The sequence below is a fragment of the Lissotriton helveticus genome, chromosome 1_1 (assembly GCF_964261635.1).
Source record: "Lissotriton helveticus chromosome 1_1, aLisHel1.1, whole genome shotgun sequence".
NCBI classification, from domain to species: domain Eukaryota; kingdom Metazoa; phylum Chordata; class Amphibia; order Caudata; family Salamandridae; genus Lissotriton; species Lissotriton helveticus.
Genome location: NC_136057.1, coordinates 42,587,998 through 42,601,530, shown reverse-complemented (window position 1 = coordinate 42,601,530; position 13,533 = coordinate 42,587,998). Strand labels below are relative to the sequence as shown.

Here is a 13,533-nt window from a genome sequence, read left to right as displayed (position 1 = left end):
TAGACAGGTTCTGCAGTCATATCGACATATGTTCTCCCTGACACCCAGTCAGACTAACTGGTGTACCCATGTGGTGGACACTGGTGATAGTCTTCCTGTAAAGAACAAAATTTACAGGCAGCCTGACCATGTCAGAGACTGTATCAAGGCTGAGGTACAAAAGATGCTGGAGTTAGGTGTCATTGAGCCTTCAGAGAGCCCCTGGGCTAGCCCAGTGGTTCTGGTCCCCAAACCTCACACCAAAGATGGAAAGAGAGAGATGAGGTTCTGTGTGGATTACAGAGGACTCAATGCTGTCACCAGGACAGATGCACACCCAATTCCAAGGGCAGATGAGCTCATAGACAAATTGGCTTCTGCCAAGTATTTGAGCACATTTGACTTGACAGCTGGCTACTGGCAAATCAGGTTAGCTGAGGAGTCTAAAGCCAAGACAGCATTTTCTACCCCCAGTGGGCATTACCAGTTTGTGGTGATGCCCTTTGGTTTGAAAAATGCACTTGCCACCTTCCAAAGGTTGGTGAATCAAGTCCTTACTGGGTTGGATGACTTTTGTGCAGCATATCTGGATGATATTGCTGTCTTTAGCTCCACCTGGGAGGATCACCTGGTCCACCTGAAGGAAGTGCTAGAGGCTCTGCAAAAGGCAGGCCTCACTATCAAGGCAACCAAGTGCCAGATAGGGCAGAGTAAGGTTGTGTACTTGGGCCACCTTGTGGGTGGAGGCCAAGTTCAACCACTGGAGAGTAAGATTCAGACCATAAAGGACTGGACTCCTCCAACTACCCAGACTCAGGTCAGAGCTTTCTTGGGCCTGACTGAGTACTACAGGAAGTTTGTTAAGAACTATGGGTCCATTGTGACTCCTCTTAATGATCTGACATCCAAGAAGATGCCCAAAAAGGTTCAGTGGACAGAATACTGTCAAAAGGCATTTGATGACCTGAAGAAGGCCATGTGCTCTGCACCTATCCTGAAGAGTCCTGACTACTCAAGAGAGTTTATTGTCCAAACAGATGCTTCTGAGTTGGGAGTGGGAGCTGTGCTTTCACAACTTAATGTAGATGGTCAAGACCAGCCCATTGCTTTTATTAGCAGAAGGCTGACCCCCAGAGAGAAACGTTGGTCAGCCATTGAGAGGGAGGCCTTTGCTGTGGTGTGGGCCCTGAAGAAGTTGAGACCATACTTGTTTGGCACTCACTTCAAGATTCAGACCGACCATAAGCCCCTCTTATGGCTTAATCAGATGAAGGGTGAAAACCCCAAACTGCTCAGGTGGTCCATTTCCCTACAGGGGATGGACTTTACAGTGGAGCACCACCCAGGGACTGACCATGGTAATGCAGATGGTCTCTCCAGGTACTTCCACTTAGAACATGAAGACACAACTGGTCAAGGTTAGTCTAATGTCCCTGCGTTTGGGGGGGGGGGGGGTTGTGTAGGAGAGTAGGGTCTGCTATCCTATGGTCACCCCAAATTTTTGCTTTTTGCTTCACTGGTTTATGACTTAATGTGGCTGTGGGTCTGCTAATCAGACCCACAGCCTGCTGTTCTCTCTCTAAATTGTAACCCATGTACTTTAGGTGCATAACGAAATTGGAACTGGTTCACCTTATTGGCCCCTGTAACAGTGTACCCAGGTACCCAGGGCATAGGTGCTTCCAAGGCCTACCAGGGGCTGCAGCATGTATTGTGCCACCCCTGGCCTGGCCTCCATGTTTGACACAACTGGCTGATCACTCAGCTGGGGTAAGTCGGTGTAACCACCCCTTACTTAGGTGTAGTATGCCTATACCTAACCTAAAATGGACACATATGTTCCTATCAGCCACTCCTATGGAAGGCCTCATCAATCCTGGAGGCAGAGTGCTTGGAAATATGTGAGATGATGCTCTGGCATGAGCTGGTTGCTCCAGACTTGCCCTTGTAAAAAGGAGCCCCTGCTCTGACCTTGCTGGTCCGAGTAACAAGCCTTTTTCGATTCCTGCGTGGCTTGCATTAGCCAAGGCCTGTTTGCTTCAATCAAGTTGCCGACACCGCCAACAGCGAGAAGCCTGCGTGGGACAGCTCCTGACCAACTTCTGGACGTCTTCGACCCCTCGTGTCCACATGGCTGCAGAGAGAAGCTACACCTCGACGCCTGTTTGCACCCGACATCGCCTGGTTCCAAGGTAATCACTGGCTAGTGACTTTGAACATTGTCCCCTCTGCTTTCAGGTCTTCACCTCTTCAGATCCACCCTTGGATCCACCGGAACTCTTCACATCGAGCCGCCTGCAGCATCTTCAGCTCCAAGCACCATCGACCTGCGTGACGAAACCAGACACTACTTCGACCCTATGCACCCGCTTCCTGTGGGTGAGGTAACTCAGCTCCGCCGGTGTTCCCACACTGGTACACACCTCTAGTGTCCGTGTCTGAAGTTTCATCCTTCTAGGTCACTCGGAAGGTTCCTTTCTAACTAACTTTGTACTTTTTACGCACCATAGACTTTGCATTGGTGAGTGCGTGCACTTTAAGCACTGCACCCGAGTCCCGCGGGCCTTTCCCGACTTCTTCACTGTTAGTCCCGAACAGCTCCAGCGATTCCCCAGGCCCTAGGCCTATTTCCTGTCCAAGTGGCATCTCTTATACCACTTTCTTAGTATATGGTTTAGGTGGCCCCTAGGGCTCATCCATAATTGTGCAACTTTTGTGTATTTTCACTGTGTTTTGTTTTAACGCATTTGCTTCTGTGCTCATAAAGAGTATCAGGGATATTTGTAGTAATAAATCTATATATATTTCCAATATATATCTGTGTGGTGTCCTTTCATTTGGTATTCAAGGGATTGTGTATGGTAAAACAGCTTGCTTCACATGCCTTTACAGAGTTTAGCCTAAGACTGCTTAGTCCATGCTACCCCTAGGATAGCTTGTCTATAAGGTTGACTTTACAACCTGCACCATAAGGGTTGCTTGGCATGGTACAAGGTGATCACTAGAACTAGTGAGCATCATATACCAGGCCAACTTCTCACAATCGTCCTTCAAAGACCGCCTGGATAACAACGCACACAACAGCAAAGAGCTCTTCCGTATTGTAAAAGAACTCTCCAACCCCAGCGCCAACACCAACGACATCCCGCCCTCTCAGGAACTGTGCGACTCACTGGCCATCTTCTTCCACCGCAAGATCGCCGACATCCACGAAAGCTTCAACACCACAACCGACCCAACCACGCCAGACTCCACCCCTCTCCCAAACACCAACAGCCTGACCTTCTGGTCCAACGTCAGCAACGTCGAGACACACCAAGGTCATGAACTCCATCCACTCAGGATCACCGACAGACCCGTGCCCACACCACATATTTAACAAGGCAGACGCAGCCATCGCACCCCAACTACGGAAGATCATCAACATCTCCTTCAAAACAGCGACATTCCCGGAAAGCTGGAAGCATGCCGAAATCAACGCCCTCCTCAAAAAGCCCAAGGCCGACCCCAAGGACCTCAAGAACTTCCGGCCCATCTCCCTGCTCCCATTCCCGGCGAAGGTCATCGAGAAAATCGTCAACATGCAACTGACCCGCCACCTCGAAGACAACAACATCCTGGACCCGTCCCAATCTGGTTTCAGACGAGACCACAGCACCGAGACAGCCTTCATCGCCGCCACAGACGACATCAGGTGCAAATTAGACAATGGCGAAACATCTGCCCTCATCCTCCTGGACCTCTCGGCCGCCTTCGACACGGTCTGCCATCGCACTCTAAAAACACGCCTCCAAGAAGCCGGTATCCAAGAGAAGGCCCTCGACTGGACCACATCCTTCCTCTCCGACAGATCCCAGAGCGTCCGCCTCTCACCTTTCCGATCCGAAGCCACCGACATCATCTGCGGCGTCCCCCAGGGCTCCTCCCTCAGCCCGTCGCTGTTCAACATCTACATGGCCCCCCTCGCACAAGTGGCCCGCCACCACAACCTCAACATCATCTCCTACGCTGACGACACTCAGCTCATCCTCTCCTTCACCAAGGACCCACGCACCGCAAAACCAACATCCACGACGGAATGAAGACCATCGCCGACTGGATGAGGAGCAGCCATCTGAAACTGAACTCGGACAAGACGGAGGTCCTCACCCTCGGACCCAACCCCTCAGCCTGGGATGATTCCTGCTGGCCAACCACTCTGGGGACAGCATCGACACCCACCGACCACGCACGCAATCTTGGATTCATCCTCGACTCCTTCCTCTCCATGTCCAAACAGGTCAACGCCGTCTCCTCCTCCTGCTACAATATCCTCCGCATGCTCCGCAGGATCTACAAGTGGATCCCGACCGAAACAAGAAGAACGGTGACACAGGCCCTCATCAGCAGCAGGCTGGACTATGGCAACACACTGTATGCCGGAATCCCAGCCAAACACCTACGACGACTACAGCGCATCCAAAATGCCTCCGCCCGACTGATCATCAACGTCCCCCGCCGCAGCCACATCACCCCCCACCTGAGAAACCTACACTGGCTCCCCGTCGACAAGAGGATCACCTTCAAACTCCTCACCCACGCACACAAAGCACTCCACAACGCCGGACCAGCCTACCTGAACAGCAGACTCAGCTTCCACATACCTCGCCGCCAGCTCCACTCCGCCAGCCTCGACCTCGCCACTGTCCCCCGCATCCAACGGACAACCTCAGGTGGCAGATCCTTCTCCTACCTCGCCGTCAAAGCCTGGAACACCCTTCCTACCCACCTACGGCAGACTGAAGACCTACTCGCCTTCAGAAGACTCCTCAAGACCTGGCTTTTCGAACAGTAGCAAAGCTCCCACCCCCCCACTCCCCCACCTCAGCGCCTTGAGACACTCACGGGTAAATAGCGCGCTCTACAAACAGATTGATTGATTGATTCCTGGCCATTATTGTTTAATTAAATTGTTCCTGATTGCCAAGCCTCCCTGTTCTACTTTTTGATAACCCGAACCTGCCTCCACACAGCAATGATGACAACATTCTACATTATCTGCAGTTAAGGAAAATATAATAGTTCCATTCTGATGACATGGATTTACAAGATTTTTTCTTGGGTCCTAGGTCACCACATTCTAACAGATTCATATACGTAATTTACAATCAACTGTGGAAAACTCAGCAGGACGCTGCTGAACGCTTAAGACAAATTGTCAGGATTAATTTGAAAATGCATTGGCTGTTGTGGACAATGGCATGACTGCATTGTCAAATCACATATATTCTTTGAAAAAGATTGTATCATATGCATTCTATGTTACACTTAATGACAAGTATCTCAAAAAGATGGATGCTAACCATTCTACACAGTCTGGCTTTGTGATACATGACAGTAAGGTATAGGAGTTTGGCTATCCCAAGGTATCTGGCAAAGGGTACTCCCACTATGCTCTCAATAGCATAGGTAGTGTTAGGTAGGAGTAGAATAATATAATCATATAATCACACAGTAATGTTATAATGGTTGGACCTGTTGCACGGATTGCGCTGGTAAAGCAGAACTATGTGTTAGGATGATACAACGTCAGAGTGTAAGGACTGAGCGTCTTTACACAGTCAGTACCTGTCTGCCCAATCCTGCTAGCTCACAGTGCCTCACCTGAATGCCTAATCTCCCCGGAGTAACAGGTGATTTCGGTAACTTCAAACATGACCCTCTATCCCCAAGGGCACTGTGGAAAATGATCCCCCCTTTTGTTACTCACTTACTCACTCATGCATGCCAACAGTGAACATAAGACACAAACTCCAGATACTTTTCAAGAACTCGATTAAGAGCTCTCAAATAAAGTGCTTGGAAGGAAGCGTCTCTGGGTGGTGAGAGCAGCTGCGGAGGCTCATCCTAACCCCACAGGATAGGCCTCACCTTTACCCCTCCAGGGCAGGTTTCACTTCAGCACAGGACAGGCCTCACCTCCTCTGCAGCCACCCCTGGCCAGGCCTCTCTAGTGCTGCAGTGGTATCTCACAGGAGCTCTCAGCAAAAGACAGAGGAGCCGAGAGTTCATTACACCCATGCAGCACCTCTGACTCCACACGGAGTCTCAATGTGCTATGCAGAGGGCCTGAAGAGAGACACTGCTACCCTGGACCTTCCCAGAGGCACTGGATGCAGGGCTGTGCTCAGACCAAGGCACTTTAATACCACGCATCTCCGAGACACTGTAGAATACACTCAGTTTGAAGCTTTTGAAAAATGAAAGAGTAGGAAATTACATAGCCAGTTTAAGGGGACTAGCGAATACCTATGAGTTTAATGAACTGACTGAGTCATTGATCCGTGATCAATTAGTACGCTGCACATGTAACAAAAAGATTCAAGAGAAATTATTAATTGGAAATCCATATTTAAAAACTGCAATGGACATTGCTAAAAGTGTCTCTGGGTGGTGAGAGCAGCGTGTATTAAAGAGATGAATGCACCTACAGATAGCAGTGTAAATGAAGTCAGTGAGGAATTCAGAAATGTGTGTGCTATCAAGGGTGCTAGGAAAAAAGAGTCAACAAAAGAGTTTAATAAGGACAAAGTGTTTTTAGAGAATAGACGAAGATGCTTCAGATGTGATAGTAGTGGGCACTTAGCCAACAACGTAATTTGTCTATCAAGAACAGCCACATGCCACAATTGTAAATGATTGAAATGAAATGATTACGCACTTGTATAGCGCACGACTACCTGTAGGCATCTCGGCGCTTGTATGAATACTGCCGAGGAACCCTTCGCCCACTCCTGGGCACCACCAAGTTGAAGTCAGGCATCCTCAGCGTTGTTGGGGCCGTTGTAGAGATTAAGCAAGCTATTGCCCAGAGGTGCAGAGTGGGACTCTGGATTAGAATAGGCACCGAGGCGAGAATTATCAGGTCCGAGGAAATTGAGCCCGAGACCCGCCGAGGCGAGAATTGAACCCTGGTCCGGGCCAGACCTCTGCATCAGGGTCTGCCGCTCTAACCATTGAGCCACACTTCCCACACTGTAATTGGAAGGGTCACTTTGCACGCGCTTGCAAGGATATGTCTGGTAAAACTGTAAATGGGTTTGAGACTAATGAAGATTCAAGAAGCAAATATGTGTTACAAGTGGATGTGAATGAGAATTGTAATGTACAGAAAATAGATATTCCTAAGTGTGAAATAGAGTTGGATGGGCATAAACTAGAGGTATATGCAGACTCCTGTTCACCATTCACTTCTGTTTTCCCTCTTCCCCTGGGGAAGGAGATGTGTTGTATTCTCAATACTTATTTTCTCTTGGTTTCTCCCCCCACCCCTCCTTACCTGGTTGGAATCTCCCTGGAATGTGGACAGGATTCTGACGAGCACTCCCAGTGCCAAATGTCATGTTCCAACCGTCATTCTCCTCTGTGGGTTATGGATGTCGGTTACCCATGCTAATAAAGTAATTCTCAATTACTCATCTCCTTGAGTTATTTCAAGAAGCAATAATCCGAAACCTCCGTTGGTGCCGATATAAATTCGGCAACACTGAGGCCCTGTATCATAGATGGATGGTTCATCTACTGGCAAACAGACTTTAATTACCACCCACCAGCCCCTGGAGGAGTGGGCTCTTTTCAATGTACCCCAGGGGGACTAACAACAGTCCCCAGGGGGACTTAGAACAGTCACTTTCCACCCAAGCGGCCATCTTGAGAGGGGACGCTCTGCGGGGCGGATGCGAGTCTATAGCAGCCTACGGTGGCCAGCACGCGGGAAGCCATGTCAGTGCGGGGTCCCACCCACCAGCCCCCTGGAGGAGTGGTCTCTTTTCAATGTACCCCAGGGGGACTAACAACAGTCCCCAGGGGGACTTAGAACAGTCACTTTCCACTCAAGCGGCCATCTTGAGAGCGGACGCTCTGCGGGGCGGATGCGAGGCCATACCAGCCTACGGTGGCCAGCACGCGGGAAGCCATGTCAGTGCGGGGCAGAGCTGGCGCAGCAGCCGGTGACGGTTAGAGACGCGCGTTACAAGCGCCCATTCCTTGCCGCAAGGTGACCGGCCCTGGCAGCAGCTGAGAGTCCCCGCACCCCAACGGCAGCCGCCTCCGTGAGCAGTGCGGACAGGCGTCGGTGAGTCCGTTAACCGCAAGTCTTTCGCCTTTTTGACGGCAATATATTGGGTAGGCAACGTCACGTGACTGTGAAGAAACGGATCCAGGGAGTTGTCTGAGCCTATCATGTCTCCAAGCGGATTGCGTATTTTCATTGCGTAAGCCGAGTCATAAAACAACCAATGGGGACTCAGGCAGTGTTGCGACATCTCGCAGTCAATGCCCGTCCTGAAACCTGGCCAATGGGATGATAGGGTATATGGGACACAAAGTAAGCATTTCCAATCGGATCGCTCGGTGTCATTGTGTAAGCGCTGTCAGATGCCAGCCAATGGGGAGGGGGGTAACCAGTACCTTTCCTGGTCGGTGGCCAATAGGAAGGAGCCTCGTCGGCCTCTAGATCTTATTGTAACTTCCCCTGGTTTTATAGGGACCGTTCTTTTAAAAGTTTAAAAGTGTGTTTCCCATAAAATGAGCTCACCTGCAACAAAGGCTCATATAATGCTGTCCCAGAATTTTGTGTCAGTATACTTTTGATGTTACCCATTATAGAACGCTCTTGTTTAGTAGATCCCATGATTTGCAATATTATGAGTGGCAGCACATTCTATGCACGTGCAATTTGAATTGCACTCGTATCTCACAAAACAAGCTCATCTCTGCTTTTAACAAGCATTTGCAATGCATGTTCAATCTGTGGCAGGGACCTGCTACGGAACTTTGAAAACCATCCGTGAATTCCTACCTCTACTGTCACTCGACCACAGAAGGACGGTAGTCCAGGCTCTCATTACGACTGGACTACGCTAACGTCCTCTATCTGGGTCTCCCGGAATATCTATTGAATAAACTTCAGGTGGTGCAGAATGCAGCGTCTAGAGCCATCCTTATGATGGGCCGCCGGACCCATATCTCCTCCCACCTTAGGAACTTACACTGGCTTCCCATTCGCAGCAGAATTCAGTTTAAAGCCCTGACATTGGCCTTTAAAGCTCTGCACGGCTCTGGTGCTCACTATATCAAGAGAAGAGTGAGCTACTCACCTGGGATATTCCTAAGATCATCCCATCTTTATCTGATGAGTGTACCCAAATTTGCACGCTCTCGCAAAGGTGGTAGGTCCTTTCAAGTTCAAGTTGCCCAATTATGGAACAAACTTCCGCCCACATTGAGGGAACTGTCCGACAGCTGGCTTTTTAGGAAACAACTCAAAACGTGGCTATTCTTGCAATAATTTGTCTTAGTCTAGAGTTGCCTTACCTGGTTCTTTAAACGTTTATTTATTTAGTGTATTTTATATAGCGCACAGCTACCCCAACAGGGTGTCCCGGCGCTGTTGTGTGTTCGTAAGCTGAATTAGGTTTTTAGACGAAAAACTTTAACAGAAAAGAAAAGTTTTTAAGGCTTTCCTAAAAGGGGTTTTGCTCTGCTAGCGCCGGGACACTCTTTTTGAGTAGCTGCACGCTCTATAAATATGCTATCATAACATAACATAACAATAGGTCTCGCAACTGCGAGTTTTGGAGCTATTGGCATTGTAATGGCAATGTCTTTTGCCATTGCTATTTACAATACCAAAAGCAACACCTATTGCTTTGCATAGCGCGGGGTCCGTGAAGACAGCGCCGCGCTCCTTCAAGTAAAAAAAAAAAGAAAAACAAGTATTCCTTGATGCAAAGCTATTTGCTGTAACACTGTTTATATAAGAGCAACTCCTCCATCAACCTGCACTGTCTATGGTGTTATACAGACGCAAATAAAAACAAGCATTTAAAATGCAATACATCGCGACTTTCATTAAGTTAAAGCCATTCGCTTTGCTATACAATACCATTAGCCAAGCAAATGGCTTTAACTTAATCAAAGGCAAAACCTATTGCATTTTTAATGCTTGTTTTCGTTTTTGCCTGCTGCTAACATCAGACGTAACTTCCGACAAATGGAATGATGCTAGTGTGTAAATGCAAAAAATAAGGTGAAAAGTGTCACTTGCCTTACATTCTGGCAGTTGTATATAGCACAAAATTTGCCCAGAGACATTGGAGTGCTTTCCACGAGCACCAGATAACATTACAGACGGGCAGATAAATTTTTTGGGCCCAGATGTTGAGCCGATGCTGGGACTCAAACCCAGTTTAAAAGTGGGTTAAGGCCACAACCTCTCCCTCTTGACTGCAGGAATTGATTTCTGGAAGGCAAAGCTGAAGAACAGATACTAATTTATCTCTGCCTGCAGGGAAAAAGGCAAAAATAATCGAAGAGCCCCGCCTCCCTGCCACCACTTGCTCCAGGCCTCCCCCTGCTGCAGGTCCTTGCAAAGCAAGTGCTGATGACTTCACACCCGCAGCTCCTTGGGGCCTCTGTCACACCCGGAGGGAGGGGCACGCCTCATGCTGGGAGCAGCCCATTGTCATTCTGCCCCTCACAGGGTTGCAGCCTGACCTTAATGTGCGTCGTCTCAAGGTGCTTAGATGTATATAAAGGCTGTAACCGCCCTAGATGTTGTGTCCTTTGCAGTAGAGACTGAGACGGGCACAACCAAAGGGCCTATACCTCAGCCGATTGCCCTCCTTGCCAATCTGAGGCTGATTAAGTTCAATAATAGGTTTCTGAGGCTTAGAGCGAGGGTCCTCCTACTGCATAATGGGCAATTCAATTCTGACGCCATCTTTGGACTAGCTGGGGGCTGGAGGGAACCTATGCTGATGCATGACAGCTTCCGGTCAGAGGCTCCATGGATCTCTGCTCATTTCTCTGCTCCGCGCTGAGGTGCAAGTCGCCTCGTCTTTTTCCCTCAGCAGTGGGGCACGTGCTTTAGATAGAGGGGACCTCTTAAACGGTAGATAGCGTGGATCTGTGCAGGTCCCCATCGCTGTCCACTGGAACCACTGATGTGCTGTATCTGAGAGGGCGGTGCTATCATCTTACCTTGGCTGGGCGACGGCGGTGCTGTCAGTGCTATACCACAGTCAGGTGCCAAGCGCTATATCGGCCGCAATTGCACATCAGATGCCCGGGATCTGGTCCTATCTGTAGGAGCGTAGGGTCTGCTTCCTGTGGTCACCCCCACTTTTTGCTGTGATTTTCTGGTTTTTCGACTTTAAGGTGACTGTGGGCCTGCTAATCAGACCAACAGCCCAGCTGTTCTCTCTCTAAATTTATACCATGTACTTTAGGTACATACCTGATTGGGTATTGGGTCACCTCTGTGAGCCCCTGTATAGTGTAACATAGGTACCCAGAGCATAGGTGCATCCAAGGCCTACCAGGAGCTGCAGCATGTATTATGCCACCCCTGGCTGGCCATCCAAACTGACACCACAGGCTGATCACTCAGCTTGGTTAAGGTGGTGTAATCACCCCTTAGATATAGTATATCTACCTTATATAATGTAAATGTAAATGTAAATGTAAATGTGCTGGACTTGTAAAGCGCACAGCTGCCCATGAGCGTCCCGGCGCTTGCTTAGGGAACCCGTCCTGGTATTCCCCTGTGAGAAACCCCGGCAGGGTGTCCACAAGGTGAAAGTCAGGCATCCCGCCGCGAGGGGCCGTAGTGGAGATTAAGCAAGCTATTGCCCAGAGTCGCAGAGTGTGACCCCGTGAGTTGAGTAGGCACCAGAGCGAGAATTGTCGAGTCCGTGGAATTTTGAGCCCAAGACCCGCCGAGGCGGGGAATCGAACCCTGGTCCACGGTCGATCTCAGCTTCCGGGTCTGCCGCCTCTAACCACTGAGCCACGCTTCTCCACTCTTATACACACATAGCAACCTATAAGTCACTCCTATGGCAGGCCTTGAGAATCCAGGAGGCAGAGTGCTTGGTTTTATGTGAGAGGGTGCCCTAGCATGAGCTGAACCCCTCTGCAGCTTTCGGAACCATCTTCTTATAGCTGTTCTATGATATAGCCATACCATATACTCTTAGGTGCATTATAATCCTCGCGGTTAATGCTAACTTTGGTTTGGCTTTATCAAAACATGTCGTGTAAGGTGTCAAACACTTTGGAATACTACCCCTCCCCCCACCAATTCTGGCGGCGGGGGTAGCATTCCACCCTTCTAGAGGGAAAAGACATGTATGTTACTGCTTTACCCGGTTAAAGTTAAACAGAGCCTCAGCATCACACAATGGATGCTGCTGCCACAAACATGAGTCTGACCTCCTGCTATTGGGGGAACCTCCAGCAAGGGAGGCCTGGACAATAGGTTTCCTGTTGAGGGAGGTGCTAAACAGCCTGTAGTGTATTGGGGCAGAGTGGGTTGAATGGAAAGATGCTTTTCCAGACACTGCCTGGGGCACACAAGGTGCTCCATGCATAGCCCGGTTCAAATCAGTTGCTGGGGCACTACAGCCCCGCTCTGGCACGAAACTGGACAAAGGGAAAGGGGTGTAACCACCCCTTTCCCAGGTCCACCCATAGGAGGGACCTAGTAGGTAATCCAGCCCATTTTCTTAGCATAAAGATAGATGCTGTGTCCCCAGGACTTTATATTATCCTGGAACGAAACTCTGAAACAAAACTGTTGGACCTTTGACGTTCTATTCTGACTAAAAGACTGAAGACATCTCCCTTGTGGTCAAGGAGTGATCACCCTGTGTAAACAGGCACCACCAGTAACTTGCCGGTCTGCTTTGTCGACGCTCCCGCCGGAACCCAAAGACTCAGCGACACAGGAACTGGACTCTCAGACTTCTCTGACTCTGACCCACATCCACAGCAAAGCTGAGACCCGAGGCGGACACGAGAGACGCGGGTCCGGACACCCTGGACATCATGCATTTTGCTAACAGTGCAACTACTGAGGCACCCTCGCAGTTGTGCATTGGGGTACGAGAAGCCCCAGACCCGAGCGCTATTTGCACCGAAGCTCAGCCCTCCACACTTCACGAGTGCCGCATGGGGCCCGCTCTTGCATTTCAGCTCAACGTGTCTTCCCGGTTGCTAGCCCGCTGGCTAGTGAGCCATCATTTCTTCCACAAATTTCTCCATGTTTTGTATGTCTGATGATTCTGCCACGCCCGTGATCCACACGTTGTTGCGTCATGACCTCGCCTCCAAATCCTCGTTCTTCTGACGGATCAGCTGTAGTACTCCATCCAGTACTCCAGTTTCTTGTCCATATCCGTTTGACTTTCCTCCGTTCCCGTTATCCTAGTTTCCAACACAGCCATACAGCCCTCCTGCTTTTCGACGCGGTGTGTTATCCTATCCATCCTCTCCGCCAAGGAGTCTATTTTGGAGTCTATACTTTGCAGACCTGACTTAAGTTCTTTAAACATTTCCCTTATGTCTTCTGCAGGAGGGTTATCAGTAGCGCCTTTTCCCGTCATCTCCTGCTGCCCCGCTTTGCCGTCCGCCGATTTATTTTTTGTCAAAGTTAATTTTCGGCTGCCCCGTCTCCGGCTTTCTCATGGTGATATCTCAGATTTGAGTCGTGTTATATCTCTGCTTAGCGGA

The 13,533-nt window shown here is 49.5% G+C and overlaps 2 protein-coding genes across 2 annotated transcripts in view; one reads left to right on the top strand and one right to left on the bottom strand.

The window, feature by feature from the left end:
* LOC144821275 (uncharacterized) overlaps positions 1-7,789 on the bottom strand; it is a 41,709-nt gene extending 33,920 nt beyond the window's left edge. The window contains exon 1 of the mRNA XM_078678151.1: positions 7,298-7,789. The gene's annotated coding sequence lies outside the window, so the exon portion shown is untranslated. The remainder of the gene's footprint in view (positions 1-7,297) is intronic.
* Positions 7,790-7,907: 118 nt separating this feature from the next.
* NUDT8 (nudix hydrolase 8) overlaps positions 7,908-13,533 on the top strand; it is a 112,345-nt gene continuing 106,719 nt past the window's right edge. Inside the window, exon 1 of the mRNA XM_078678012.1 lies at positions 7,908-8,092. The gene's annotated coding sequence lies outside the window, so the exon portion shown is untranslated. The remainder of the gene's footprint in view (positions 8,093-13,533) is intronic.